We start from the raw sequence: 15,674 nt of genomic DNA, 5'->3' as shown, positions 1-15,674 counted from the left end.
GTTTCAACAGGGTATGTACACCTCATAGCCACAATCACTGTGTCCCTCATTTAAGGAGAGTGAAAAATAAACAGTCTTTATTCAGCTCCACTTCAGGAAAAAAAACCCATATTTTTTATATGCTGAACAGCACAAGGTATTACCTCTACACACACCAGCTCCTTGGGATTTCAGCCCTTTAAAAATCAATAACAATGATGCCAGACTGAGACTTGACCTATTTGCACCACAGGAACTGTCTCCTACAAACTCTATACAAGGTCAAGGAATGATGAGCTGCTAATTATGAGACAAAAACAAGAGATGCAAGACTTCTTATATCCTAACTTTTTCTTGAGATTTTTTTTTTTTTACTTCATTATAAATATGTTTACCTAAGTTAACGCCTTCCTTAAAATACAGTCCTTGTATTCAGATTTGGACAGACAAAACCATAGGATATGGTTCATAACATCTTATCTGCAGTGTTACAGCATTTGTAAATATCAAAAATCAATCAAGAGAGAAGTCAATTGGCTTGATGTGCTCAGTCACAGATCAGAGCCTTTGTCTGATCTCTGGAAACAACCAGAGATCTGTCTTAGAGAATGGAAAAAAGGCATTGTTTAACTTTCTACTCTCATCCACGCCACAGTAAATGCTCACTTCTGTGGCAGAGATGAGCATGTTTCCACAATGATGCTTACTGACAGTCATCAGTAGTTGAAGCCGAATAATCAGAAACAATTCAGATTCAAATTGTCCTAAATTGGTTCAACTGTACTGTAACCCAGCTCTGCCTTTCTCTAGCCACCATTGCTCATTCTTAGGCAGAGCTGGCCAGCTACAAGCCTTTTACCAGGAGAGCTTCACTCTGCTCACACCACTAGAGTCTGCCTCCAGACTGTCCACTTTTTTGCCTCGCCAGTGACAAATGAAGGAACATCCCATAGATAAATCAAATCCAACAAAGGCTGGTTCTCCTTATGGAAAGGCCGTACTCTAAATACCTGCTGACACTTTAAAGAAATTAAATTCCTTTTCAAATGGGAAAAAAATTGAGGCACCTGGATGCTTTAAGCAACTTTTCCAAAGACGTAAGTGTTGAATCAGAAAGTGATAAAACACATCAGGAAAGTTCTAGTCAGTCAGAACAGTACATGCCTCCTTCTGAACAACCTTCAAGGAGCAAAAATAAAATGTGTTAGTTTTGTCTGAAAACACAGCAAATTGTTTTCTTTCTTTTAAGTCCATTTGATGACAATAACAAACCTCCAGGGGATTCTTCTGAGATCTTCCTTGGGCAAAATCCACGAGCCAGTGTATTCAGAGCTACTGCACAACAGAAAGGGAACAGAAAAGATCTCTGCTGGTGTTTTCCAGAAGTCAAATTGGACTTTGATTTGGGGCAGATGCATTTACATATCAGGAACAATTTCTACTTCTATGCATAAGACTAGCAGCAAGGAAAGCCTTAGAAGCTCAGACAAAAAAACCTGCCCAACCTCAAGATGTAAAGGTCACTCAAACTCTGCTGGACTGCAAAGCTTTAATCTTATGATAGGGAGGGCCACAAATAGCAGATAGTGCCAAAATCTGCTCTCAGCCACTGTAAGGCTTGAGCAATTCCTTTTACATTTCAGTGTAAAAGCAGAATTTGGAGCAGTGACCTTCAGCCGCCTTCTCCAGCCACACATCGTACCCCCTATGTGAAGGGGTCTCCACGGAGCACTATTAGTACTGCAGAAAGCAGAGCTCCCAGAGGCTCCCTCGGGTTTCACCATCTTCCCTGCCCTCCTGCTGCTCTCCATTGTGCTTTTAAAGGAAGGACACTAACAGCTGGGCTGTTTCTAATTAAAGGCATAAACGCCTTCAAACTGCTGTTAGTAGTTTGTCTCTTCTTGTATTTTTAAACCATTGCATGAAGTGTTAAAATGCACAGACCTAACTAATAATTGGAGCTGTATGACTAAATTTCTGTGCTCGTTCCTAAGCAGTAATTTTTTGTCTGACTGACAAGGTCCTCCTCTCTCTGAGTAGCAGGGTCACAGGAGCCATCAGTCAATTACCCTTTCCCAGTCCAATGACTGCCTTTTCACCTCTCTGACTGAAAGGACTTAACAGGGTTATTCACACTTCCACAAGTGTAAAGCTCTTCATGATCTTTATGGATACAAGATATTCTGCAGATAAAAGCCATAATCCTCATGATGTACTGCTTTCTTTTTGGCGCACACTTGCACTGCTCTATCATAGCACAGGTGGAGTTACAAAGTCACCAGATGTCCATTTATTCATATTTCTTCCTCAGCCTCTTTTATTTCTCTCTTCCGCAGTGGCCTCATAGACTTGAATGACGGAGAGAAGGAAAAAACCACTCAGCAGTATATGCATGCCTGGCTCCATTCTCTTTATTGGAATTACACTAGGGATGAATTTAGGCATGAACTCTTTTCATTAGTTATACACTTAAGTAGAGATGCTGGTCCAAAGATATTCAATTTACAAGCCAAAGCTCATCGCAGTAGCACTGTACATGGTTATGTTACATCTACAAAGACTGGAACTAGAAATAAAACAGTTAGATGCATGAAGCCAGAGCCCTTAACCAAAGGGAGATAGTGGTAAGAGCTGAGCTATGAGTCACGAGTATTGAATTACAGGCTTTATTCTGCTACTGTGCACTTCACTAAGTTTATCAAAGTTATGCCTTCAAAGCTTGATCATCAGGTCAGCAGCTAAAATCCTCACTCCCAGTCAAGCTTCCTGTATAGCTGAAGACAATGGAGAGAATGGAGATAATTAGTTAATTACAGACTGTATTCTATGGTGGAAAGGAGTTTTGTATTTAACTGTTGCTACAAGCATATCACTGGCAGATCCAAGCTGCTCACAGAAGCTTGACAGTTCTCCTAAGCGTCATGAAAGGAAAATGTCCGTGACTTGCTCATGTGAGAAGGTGATTCTTGCTTTGCATAATCACCTTCCTCTTTGTTGCTTGCACATTGTTCTGGCATCACTGGTCTGAGAGGTATCCAATATTTTAAACTGCTCTATACATATGGTTTCAATTATGTGGAATGGCTCTCTCATTTACATAAAGGTCAAAAGCAGAGCTGTGCAAAGTGCTGCAAATACAGAGCTGACTGGGCTCTCTGTTTCTATTTTCTTTGAAAGGCAAGACTCCTTCCACACAGAAGCAATGTTGAGCACTTAATTGACCTATGTGGAATCAGCAATTTCTTCAGCAATAATAGACCAAGTTTAATCACAGTTGCAAGACTTGCAAGATGCAAGTCTACTGCATCAGTAGAATTACCCCAACACTGATTTTGACTGTTCACAGAGTAACTGGAGTAACCAGTGGATATCTCAGGTTTACAAAACAGTTATTGTGTTCAAAATTTCAACAGATTGTCTGAATCTACTCCTTAGAGGAATAAGGAGTAAAGTAGCCAGTCCTGAAAGACATAATATCCCAAAGTGTAGAGAAAACAGAGAGAACACTAATATCCACTCATTATGACATCCTTTGGCCAAATTTGGAGATGAAGCTGTATTTGACTTTGTATCAATCAACTTGAACTGTGGGGTTTTTACAGATTTATATGCATGATGTGCATGAAAAGAGAGTAAATAAGAGTAAAATTAATGCGTTGCACACTCTCCTTAGCCTAAACTTTGAAAAGCAGTCTAACCTAAAGAACACACCATGACTCACTCCTCATCTGGGGCTTTTTTAACATCTATCAACATGTCTGCTACCACAGACATTAGCAAAATTTTAAAATAAATAAATTCAGGCGTACAAGATTGATAAGACATGAGTTTACACAGCTCTCTTCTAGAGCTGTAAGATCTTGTTGCTCAAACTGAAAAGACATTTATCCATTTTTAAATCTTCCAATTTATTTTTATGTGCATTGTTTAAAACATGTAGTGGGCTACCGAGGACGGTGAAGCGAACTTGAGGTACTTTAAGACTCTGATGACATCTTGCATAGGGTCTGAAAGAAAGTGAAGTGGACCCACATGTGGTATCTGCTGAGCTGATATATAAAGTGATTTTTCAGAGTAAAACATTTAAAGATATGACAGATGTCTAGATTCTGTTCCCTAACTAAATGAAGGCAGCATACTCCATACGAGACCTGACCACAGAGCAGATATGCACTTAAAGATTCAGGCTGTCCTGAACAATTAAAAAGTAGGCAGAAAAAGACTATTAACCATAGTTCGGTATTGTGGAGAGGTTGCGAGTTGTGAGCACGACTAACTGACGTGCCAAAGCCAGCAGAGGCTGTAGAGAAGTGAGCAGATTGTAGAAGTTTGCACTGAAGATTTTTAACGTGTTTGAGGCTAAAACCAAACAAGCGTGCCACATGATTGTCAGGAGCTGCGAAGAGAAGGGCCTTGACACTTCATGGGCATACAGCATCTTGATCATGAAGGCAGTAACTACAGACTTGTTACATTTACCACCTTGAAGGCCATGAATCTTCACTGCAAGTAATTTCCTAACCATGTTTCACTGACCTCATTTTCAAAGCTTTTATTTTTACAGGTCATCATAATCCAGTTCCTTTTCTTCTCTCCACAAAGGAATGTGTGTGTATAAAGGTGCTACTAGGTCTTGGGTCACTCCCAAATTGTGCTAGACACTCTGACAACAGCATGTCACGCTGCCCCTTGAAATAGAGACACAAAGGCAGAGTAAGATAGGGGAAGGACTAAAACAAATAGCTAAGTGCTAGGTGTACAAAGCGATAAGCTCTCTGGTACTGACCCAGAAGAGTACTTCTTGCTCAAGCTAAGGAGATAGAGAGAATATCACTAATCAAAGCCACAAAGCCGCTTCTAATTCCTGCTCAATATTAGTCAACCTGCAGATACGTCACATCAGTGAGGTGTGACTTCCTCCACATCAGTAAGAAGCTCATCCTTAAGCAGGGGAAGCAGATTAGCAGGGAACTTTGCTGCTCCTCTTCTTGTAAGCCTTGAGAGTTTATGCACATAGCAGGAGACCTATTCCTCATCACAGGCATGCAAATGCCAGACATCAAAGAACACTTCTAACCGAATTCTCAGCATAATTAATTTTCACCAGAAAGTGTTTTAACCTTTTAATCCATCTAAGCTAATAGATAGTAATGGCCTTCATTATTGCAACATCAGAACAGCTCCCCATCTTTTAACACATGAAGGCCTGTCACCCCTTTTCGTGAGGTAAGGAAGTACCAATCACCCTCTCGCACAGAGGTGAAGCGCCAGGCAAATGCTAACTAAATAAACTTTTCAATTTCATGTATGAAACTGTGCCTGATAAGGCCACCATTTCTGAGGGACACCTTTCTCTCCCTGGAGAATAGTTTCACGTGTCCAAGGGGTAAGGTCCCACCATTTATACTAGCTGTCGTGCCACACGTCCCTCTGACACCAGCATCATGTGTGGAAAGGCAGCCTTTCTGCCAGCTCCGCAAGCAGCGTTACAGCTTCATTCTGCTCAGCCCAGCTGCTCATTCATTCACTGCACAGGGAGTGAAATGTGCTATTCCTTCTCAAAACAGACACTTTCTTCCACAGAAATAAATTTTGGAAGTTTAAAACTGCCTTTTCCCACAAAACACTGCCTATCTTTTCACCACTCACGCAGGAAAGACGCTCGCTCTGGCTCCAGGGAGCTGAGAAAAGCCAGAAAGGACCATTAACCCCTCAGAGAGATCTCCCAATTTGTGCAGTGCTAAGCGTCAATAGCAGTGCAGCAGCATCCTCACAGTGTAAAACGGGCTTGAAACAAAACTCCAGATCTAAAATTTCTCTTTGGCCCAATGAGTCAGTGTCTAGAATTTCAAAATGGGATTCAAATCCAAGTTTACAACTTTGATAGTTGATATAATGCAGCAAACCAGCGCCTCCGACCTGAACTTCCTGAGAGACACAGTCCAAACCTCCCCGCCAAGCACGGCAGCTCAGGTACAGCAGGGATATTGCAGGCAGTCATCGATCCCCTTTGTCCGAAGGAGGCAAAAAAAGTTTCCGTAACGCAAGGCAGCACTCAGCAGTAATCTGTTCTCGACATCTTTTACTTTCAGGAGCAGAAAAATTCACTAGAGTAATTCAAAATTAGAAGTTGTAAAGGGTCAAATGAAAAAAGCCCACCCAGTATCACACTTCTAATTTCTTTAGTGAATCACAATGCATAAGGGGATTTCTGTTGTCTTCCAAGTCTGACAGTAGAGATTGGATTTATGCAAATTATAAGGTTAAAATAATTAGAGATAGGTCAAAGGTATAAATCAAACAACCAAAGCCGACACGTCTAAAATTCTGCATGCTAAACAATCAAGGTGTTTAAAGTCAAAACATTTACTGGTGCTTGTTTATAAAGAGCAAAATCTAAGGAAGGATTTGCTAAACTACCTGGTTGTTGAAATCATTTTTTGTCTGTATATTTCACAGGTCTCACAAGGGAAGACAAATTCCTGCTCTCATCTGTATTTCTGCAGCACAATTAACGTTTATGGAGTCGCAAGTGAAAAGTTCAGTCCCCTTTCCCATCTCTAATTTAAACACAGCAAGCAGAAATTATTTGGGAACAAAATGCTGCAGCAAGAGTAAAGTTGAAAAATAAATCCTCAAAAAACTAGAAGTATATGATGTAATCTACTTGCATATGCTGTGTTGCTTGCATTTTGTCACACTGCTGTGACTGAAATGCTATGTTTACAGCCTGCAACACGTAAAACAACAGTAGGAGTCAAGTTCTGCTCTTTCACGCAGGTGGAATTCTACAGAGACTGCGCCAAAAACCACTCAGGAAATGGATTATCACAGCTCTGCCAAACAGTACGTCTCAGCCAGAACGCGGCGACGCAGCCCCAAAGTGGTGGAGAGGAGGGTGAAAGTGAAGTCCCAGTTTAAGCAGGTGAATAAAAGATTACAACCCTATATATTTAAAAAATGACAAGTGTGTTTGCTTTCCGTGGAAAAGTCACTGTTTCCTGGAAGACAAAAAAAATGTCTTGAAACTAAAATACTTTTGTCCAAAGCGGCCAGGAGCTCTTCAGAATGGCTGGATCAGTCCTGCCTCAAACCAGGGATTTCAATACAAAAGGAGAGCATCCAAACAGCGAGTTTTTGGGGAAAGTGAAGCACTGCACAGCTAACGTACAAATCTCGGGAAACCTCACAGCACAAGATTAAATTTTTCAGGTTTGGACTCAGACATTCCATGAAAGAAAAAAGCTATTTTGTGGGTAGCTGTAGTGAAAAATCATGTGACGTGGAGTAAACTTGGCGACGACTTGGTTATATCTGGGTCCTTTGTTTTTTCATAATTGTTTGATCAATGTCCTATGAATAGATACAGATAGAGTGGATGTAAGAAGAGACACACATTTCAACTAGGCATTTGTGTTATCTGAAATTATACGCATCATGGTCAATGTGAAATACTTAATACCCTTTTGGCTAGCTTATGAGTAGAGATTCATATAACATTAGTATTACATGGTGGAAAACAGATTCCTGCATGTTTCATGGTGAAATGAATTACCAAACATAACTGTATATTGACTTTTGCAAGCTGACATAGTAAATAAGTAAATAGATAAATGCATCTTTCAGTAGTCTGAAGTTTTTGTCCCTGAACCTATCAGGTGAAGAGGGGAGGGAAAACAGAGTCTGAGTTTACTTTATGACTTTTTTCTTGCCCACTTTATGCTTGAAATATCAGTGACCGATAATGGCCTACATTTCCTAGCAAAGAAATTGTGCTTTTTTCAAAACACTGAAAGAAGTGGCACTCATGAGGTTTGCTCTCTTCCTTCTCACAGTATGGCAGAATAATTTTACTCATACCTGATACATTTTCGTTCTTCAGTTCCATTTCTTTTTTTCCCCTCATTCATCTCTGTCCTCTCGTTCTACTTAGAAAGTCATATATTTGGCTCCATAGTTCATTAAAATGTTCCCTGCTTCAAAGCCCATTGAAAATAACATATTACACATATTTACTACTCCTTATATTAAATTATTTTAAGGCACTTTTTGTCTTACAGTTTTCAAGTGACCTGCAGTTGCCACTCTCAGATGACTTTCCCAATGACTAAAGTCCATTTAACGCAATATGCACCCATAGCAATTTAGGGAAATTACAGAAGAATTCTTGCAAATACTCCATATCAGTGAGGGAGTGCTCACGCTGGAGCAATGCGAAGGTGACCCGCGTTTATTACAAATATCCTTTTCTTTCACTTCCCTGACACTGTAAGAAATTGGTTAGAATTGAGCTGGGCAAACAGCTCACAATTAATTATTTACTTGATTAATGTAATCTCTTTTTGTTTTAATTATTTGTGAATAATGTACAATTTTCTCATTATTTGAAATAGTTTGATAAATAATTTCATGAGCCACCCATGTGCATAAGCCAAGCTTTGTAAATACAAGCTTTCTGTTTGGAATAAACAATTCTAAGCACATTTGAGGCTTTTGGGGGCATTATTTTATAGTTATAACCATTATTCCAAGGCAGTAAAGGTCCACTTAAAAGAAAATATTTCAAAAATATACAAATTAACTCAGTTCAGAGATTCTTACTTTATGTTTAGTATAAAAATTATTTCATTTAGATATGTAAAATTAATATGATTAAATTTAATTATATCCTGAAAAAAAAATATATATAATTGATGAGGTAGAAGCACATGTGTTATAGAAGAACTAGTTTTCCTTTTTCCAGCTAAAGAAAGGCAGTTGAGAAGAAATATCATATAAGACACTTCAGGGATGCCATTCTTAAAATATTAAAGATACTTTATTTACTACAGCAACATCCTTAGAAGCACTATAACAAAAGCTCTCTCTATGTTTCCATTCTTTACCCTGACTTCACAAATTTTACGTATAGCACTCGTAAAAATGTAGTGTGGTTTAAAATTTAGCTTGGAAATGAAACATAAGAGAGGGAGAAGTTGCTTAAAAATATTTTTTTTTACTATTTATATACTAAAAGACAGTTATTCAGAAAATATTTACAGATGTATAGAGACAGCTTGCACCTCCCTCCTGGAGAGAAAGGCCATTTTTGTTTTCTTGTTTCCTTCAATCAACAGTTGCTCACTGATTTCTAAAGCCTAAGCTTTTAAACTTCTGATTCAAAAGGCATGAGTCAGATCCCTCCAAAATATGTTTGCTTTTTTTTTTTTTTTAAAAAAAAAGGAGATATTTGAGTCTTTGAAGATTTTTCAGAACTTGACAGGACAAAATCCTGAAAAATCCTTCATCTGATGTTAGTCCTGCTTGGAGGAGGAGGAGGCTGGATGAGAAGACCCTCAAAGGTCCCTTCCAAACTGTTTTTCTGAGATGCTGCGAGTTCACAAACTCCAAGTTTTGGTTCCAAACTTAAGTTATTATTGTTTTATTTTGATTTTGTTTAATGGAGGTAGCTGGTATCTCTTTAATGAGAGAGTTTACCTGCCATTTTACTTCTGCAAAAGTGCAAGTTTGGCGGCAGGATTTCTGGGGCTCCCATAATAAACTCACAATAAAGAGTTGGTTTGTTGTGATTTTTTTTAACTTAAATAGGCTGTAGCCTACCAGTCTACACAAGAACTAAAAGCTTTGAGTAGTTTGATTGAACGAATTAATAACTGTTATTACCTGAATGGAGACATTTGATTTTGAATGCTTGTAAAATACATTGCTTTTCTGAGGCACATAAAATCCAAGATTCTAAAAGCCTTTGCTGACATTTATTTTTCTCTTCAAATACTTCTGTCAGAAGGGTGAGAAGTGAGGTTAAGAGAGACTCAGAATACACCAGTGAGAGACTCCATGACATTTCCAACCTCCTATTCTTCTGCTCTAGCCACTAGAATTATTCCCACACTCAGGTTCAACACCTGCACTGGTATGATAAACCTTTGGAGCTATTGTAGTCCATCAAGTTAATGACATGCATTTTAGACAGTCCTTTTAACTAAGCCACCAACACTATCAAGAAGCAGTTCGTTAGTCTACAGATGCAACAATTCAGGCAGCTTTATAAGGTCCCTAAATGTATATTTACATGACAAATGGTAATAGACTCGTCACACACCCTTCATGTGCACAGAGAAAGCAACAGCCCACCAGCCATTCCTAAGGCTTAGTGCAACTCCACTGTGTTCAGCAGTACTAGTTGCAGATGGGGCATTTTTGCCATTAAGCCAACCTTGATGCTAGGTCTGTGCCAATAAATCAGATCACTGTTAATGTTGCTCTACCTTAGCATGGCATCTGAGCCAACTCCATTTCCCAGGCAGATTAGATCAGGTCAGATCACTCTTAATGTCACTCTACACTATCACTGGTTGCCCACAGCTTTGTTGGAGAACTGTCAAGGTGTAGATAAAACCCAGGCAAACATGTTAATAGATAAGATAAGGTGAAACGGCAGCACAGGAATTCCTGCAGTGTTATTGTACCAAAGGGCAGTTCTCCTGCAAAGGAGTTACACTTTGCTTGACTGTTTATTTAATCTCTTGGCAGTCTCTCAGTGAGATGTGAGCTTCCTCAGCTGCCAGTAAAGGCTAGAACCTTTGTCAGGCTGTTTCCTAAGAATTTTCACGTGCCTGTAGAAGTCTTCTGGAGAGAATGAACCAGGTCTAGAGCCAATAGGATGGATGAGAGTACGTTTTTACTCTGGTTTAAATTAGGCCTGTAATTGGAAGAGATGCTGGAATAGACTTGACCCTCAAAGGGTTTCCATGCCACAAGGCAATTAATTGTAAAACACCTAAACCAACTTGGAATGGCCAACTTACAGAATTTCAGCTCAAGCTTCCCTATTTTCTTCCTTCCTTGACTTACTACAGTGTATTTGCCTTCCTAATGGCCTCAGATATTTCACACATTGAGGATATTGGACATACGAATTCCATTTGCCATTCTCTCTTGCACAGGGATTCATTTTTTATACATTCATTGCTTCTTTCTTATCTACTTGAAAGCCAACTCAACACTGTTCGTTCTAATGCCATCTTAGAGATCTCTGGGGTACTCAAAGCAAGACAGTACCTCTATAAAACAGCGGTGTGTCTTGTAGAGATTCTAGGGGCAACACAGTCCTGTCAGCATGCCTATGCTGTTGCCAGTACCAGCACTAATTTATTCAAGGCCCACATAAGAGTCTCTCCGGACACCGAGACATGCCCATGAAGTGTATTATATTTAAAGACGGTACTAGAGGGCAAAAATACTATTTTTCATCTGCATAAATGATCATTTGAAGCAGAATGCATATACTGCACCTGAAATCCTCAAGGCAAAGGCTAAAGCTAAATGTGCTCTCTGGAATACCAGCCACCTTCTCCTGTCTTCCCACGTCAAAAATGGCAAGTATGGAAATGAAACAAAAAATAAGGATTCACCCCATGATATCAGGCAGCAAAAGAGTGACTATCAAGTCACGACAGACTTAAAAGCAAAAACAAACTATGAAAATGTGCAAAGGGCTCTGTTTTCTTTCCAGTGTGGTGCCCAATTGAATAAAAGGATCTCTACACACCAGCCTACAATTCCATCTGACTAGCTACACCCAGCCTAATGTTTCAAAGACTAATTAGAACATTTACTTTACGGCCCATTTGCTGCAGTAACAATGAAACATTATCTAGACACAGTTCTTCCTGCAGGGGCCGGGAAGGATATACTGTTGACAGAATTTTAAATGAAAGGAAAAATGAAATTTCCTTTAAACCTTCTCATAAGCAGATCAGCATGCATTCATTCCTGTAAAGGCTCAGTACTCTAGCCCTGATCCAGTACATCCTAAAGATTAAGTGTAAGTGGTCTCAGCATTTGCAGCTTTTACAGTGTTTACATTTTTAAAGTTAAGCGCATACTTAAATGATTTCAGAACAGAGCCTTGTATGGCTGTCTGTGACTCAAGCAGTTTGAATGGTATCCATTAGCATGTGTGTTCAGAGAAGAAAGGCAAAAGAAGCTAATTGCATTGCAATTTATGTTCCTTCTTTCCTGTTGCACTGTGGACACAATTCCTTATTGTTTCTAATTACCTGGAGAAAGGGGAAAACTTGAAACTTTAAGCTGTCTGACATAAACCTATCCCTTCCTGTCATAGCTAAACTTTGTAAATGCTAGTTATGCAAACAGACTCACTCTAAAATTCATAAGATGCTGAAATATGATCATTTTAATATTGCTTTTCAAACTAGATAATCAGCTTTACTAGTCCTTTTTGACTACTGTATCACTAAAAGATTTACTGTACTAAAAGAGAGGTCTGGCACTCAGAAACAGTCCCTGCTTCTGTAGCTGTCATTCACCAATGACTGCTTTTATTTATCTTTGAATGAGCTACGCACACTAAACTCCCCAGATCTTCATTTCTCTTCTTCTACATTAGCATTGCGGAATAAGCACACAGTACTGGCTGGTTTGGGGGGTTTTTCCCACATTTGGTTAGCCAAATGGCCCCACTAACACCTGCGGTGGCAGAGCTGAAGAGGCACTATGGCAGGGGAATGAGAAGGTAGCAGCCAGCATCGCCTTAAATCAGAGCTGCTGCTACAGAAGACAGTAAGTGAAATCTTAGTGCTAACCTTTAGAAAATAGGCGGACTGCAAACAAGAATAATTTTTACGGGCCAGACCCTGCTGGTTTTACTCATGTTGGAAGCCCTATTGCCATTAAATGTAACCGTATATGTGAATTAAGAAAGCAGTATTTGGATTTTTATTTATGTAGTCTCCTGTGCAATAACCCTGAATGGAAATGCATTTGTTTATTTTTAAATGCACTCCAAGTTTTACCATTACAAGGGTGGCACTGCCTTCACACTGCTTTTCTGCAAAATAAATCTACTGTCTTCCATAAATACACTGTCCTTCATTTCAACTCCTCATTACATCATCTTCAGATTTTTTAATCTACAATGCAAATAGGCAGGTTAGTGGTCATTACACACTATGTTTCTATATCTTCCCAAGCTTAATTTAAAACAGATACAATGCTGTCCTGTGAATACATTTGTTTTCAATGTTCTAAATAGATTTTTAGTGTAGGTACTTGTTCCGCCTCCATTATTTTCCCTTTCACCCTAAATAAAGTTTTCCCAGATCACTGTCACTACTGCAGAGAAATACATTTTCTATTTTGCCTTGAAAGAAATGCGAAAAAGGAAAATGCTGATGGCACGAGAAGCAATTTGAATCCCATGATAGAAAACATAGCCTTAGCAGACAATGCACAGTAATAAATAATAGTATAGGAACACCTTATTTATTATTTTTTTTTGTTATCAGAAGAGAAATGCAAGGTACACATTTTTAAACAAATAAATGTTTCCTTTTGCCCTTTTTTTGGTAGTAAAAGAAAGGTGGTAGGAGGCAAGAGAAAAGATCTGAAAAATACATACCCTGTCTATCATTTAGTAGCTACAGAATTGGTTTTGGTTTTTAATAATGTGTATTGGTTCCACTTTTGTACAGGCAACATATAAAGGACGGACAACAGCTAGAGGTCAGGCACTATTACAACAAGTCATTTTCCTCAAGGTGTTTTGGTACCCTTTGCCGTTATTTTCATTGTCATTATCCTGTGTGCAGAATAGCAAAGGAAGCTGTATATCTTACTACTGTGAATGTGTTGGGCTGTTTGTTTTAGGCTTTGCTACAAGTAAATCAGATTTAGTAGGAGTGATTCACCAGGTACATATTCTTCCTTAAGTGTAATAGCACTATAGAAGGCTGTGGAGTTTCAGGGATGACAAAGCATACATTAAGTGTTATCCAAGAGGATAGTTCGTGTCCTGTGTGACTACCGGAGCTTATTACATTGCTCTTGATGTAACAGGATGAATTTAAAACTTTGTAGAGTGCTGCCTTGTGACTGGCAAACTACTTCTGACATGAAGCTGAAAGTTGCTGCTATTTAATGGCTCTTTGGTGACCTTTCAGAAGAGAAAGGATGGCCTCAGTCCAAGTTACAGCACACAGACATCCATATCACTACCACGAGCAGCTTCTGCTCTGGAGGAGAATGAATTCCATCATTCTTGTGGGTAGGGATTTCCCAATCAGACCCCATCTTTCAGATTCGCTAATCACAGCTCAGCTATATTTTCTCATTCCTTTTCGTGGTATTACAACTCAGAGCATGAGCTCCATGGCTAATGATGATTAGATGCACAGACGATGATGATGCACAGATCACTGGGCAATACTATTTTTCTCATCTAACTCCTTATGCAAATGATCATAGAGAAAAATCAGCTATTATTGCTTATGAGTAGTATTGCCACCAAAGTACAACAGAAAGTGAACACAAACAAATAAATGGACTCCTCTGAAACAGACTCACAATTTGGTTTAATCAGGCCTTTTGAAAGAGTCCGCATTGCTGAAGCAACTTCATTAAGAGTTGATTTTTAAGTCACAGCATTTCTGTGCTGCAGACAAGCCAGTTAAATGTCAATAGAGAGGAATATTAAAAGAAGTTTACACTTGTGTTACAGAGAGCAGCTACATTCTTTGGCTGTTTTTGACTGCCATATGTGAAATTACTTTTGAGGGCCAGAAGGCAGCCACTGAACCTTTACCCGTGTAACCCACAGACAAGAAAGAATGCCCCCCACACCCTCAGCTCATCTATTAACTGAAACATTTGATGTGTCTTTGGCTGTAAGAAAATTTCCCGTTTCTTTGTGAGTTCTTTTGAATTCCTTTGTGACTTCTTGCAGATATTTTCCCAGACTTAGCTAGTACACTCTGTGCTATTTGACTGTTACCTTCCCCAGGTGGGGTCTACATTTCCACAGTACATTAGGTAGGGACTGTAAAGCAGCTCCATGCTGTATAATAGAAGCTATTATTCCTATTAATATTTTTAATGTACAGTTAACTGTAGAACACCGGAATATGCTGACAGCTCATGTCTAATCACTGCTGTTGCAACAAAATATGCCTTATTTTACAATGAGTATACGCACCAGCTTTTTTTTTCTAGTCACCACAAACTATTTGCCGCAACATAAAAAGAAAGAACTAAGCAATCTGAAACAAAAAAAAAATATATAACCAATAGAAATCAGCTCTCTTACAGCTGGGTTTATTTCTTTGAGCATGAATGGGAAGGAATGTGTAGGAGTGACACTACAGGAGAAGAGCTTATATAGTCTTTTTTTAGTGGAGTCAGTATCCAGTGTATATAGACTGGAAAATATGCAAAGGCATACAATGCAGAAAACTGTGAACAGACTGCCTAGAAATCGCTGGCTAGCAGTGACCATTAGGTCATCTTATTAAAGATGAAAAATGGCTTGGCTTTGAAATAAAAGCCAGTTGCCTCCCATTTAATATCTTGACGCACTTGCAGGAACATACAAGCAAAATACAAAAGCCAAAGTACAACTATAAATACACGAGGAAACAGCAACATGAGAATACTTGCTAAGTACGTTAGTAATAAGTAGAAAGGGTTAGTCCAGGGAAACACATCAAGTAACAGAAATGTTTTGTGCTGTTTTGGTTGAAACCTACATCCATTAGTGATTTACCTTTGAAATTAGAGTGGCAGGCAAGTGTCTAACAACTGAAAAAGGCAAACATAGTGCCAATCTCTAACGGGCAGTACAGGGAAATCCCAGGTTATTTGAAGTTGGGCTGAATCCTCCATAATTATGAAAGCAA

The sequence above is a fragment of the Larus michahellis genome, chromosome 7 (assembly GCF_964199755.1).
Source record: "Larus michahellis chromosome 7, bLarMic1.1, whole genome shotgun sequence".
NCBI classification, from domain to species: domain Eukaryota; kingdom Metazoa; phylum Chordata; class Aves; order Charadriiformes; family Laridae; genus Larus; species Larus michahellis.
This window is presented reverse-complemented; position numbering follows the sequence as displayed.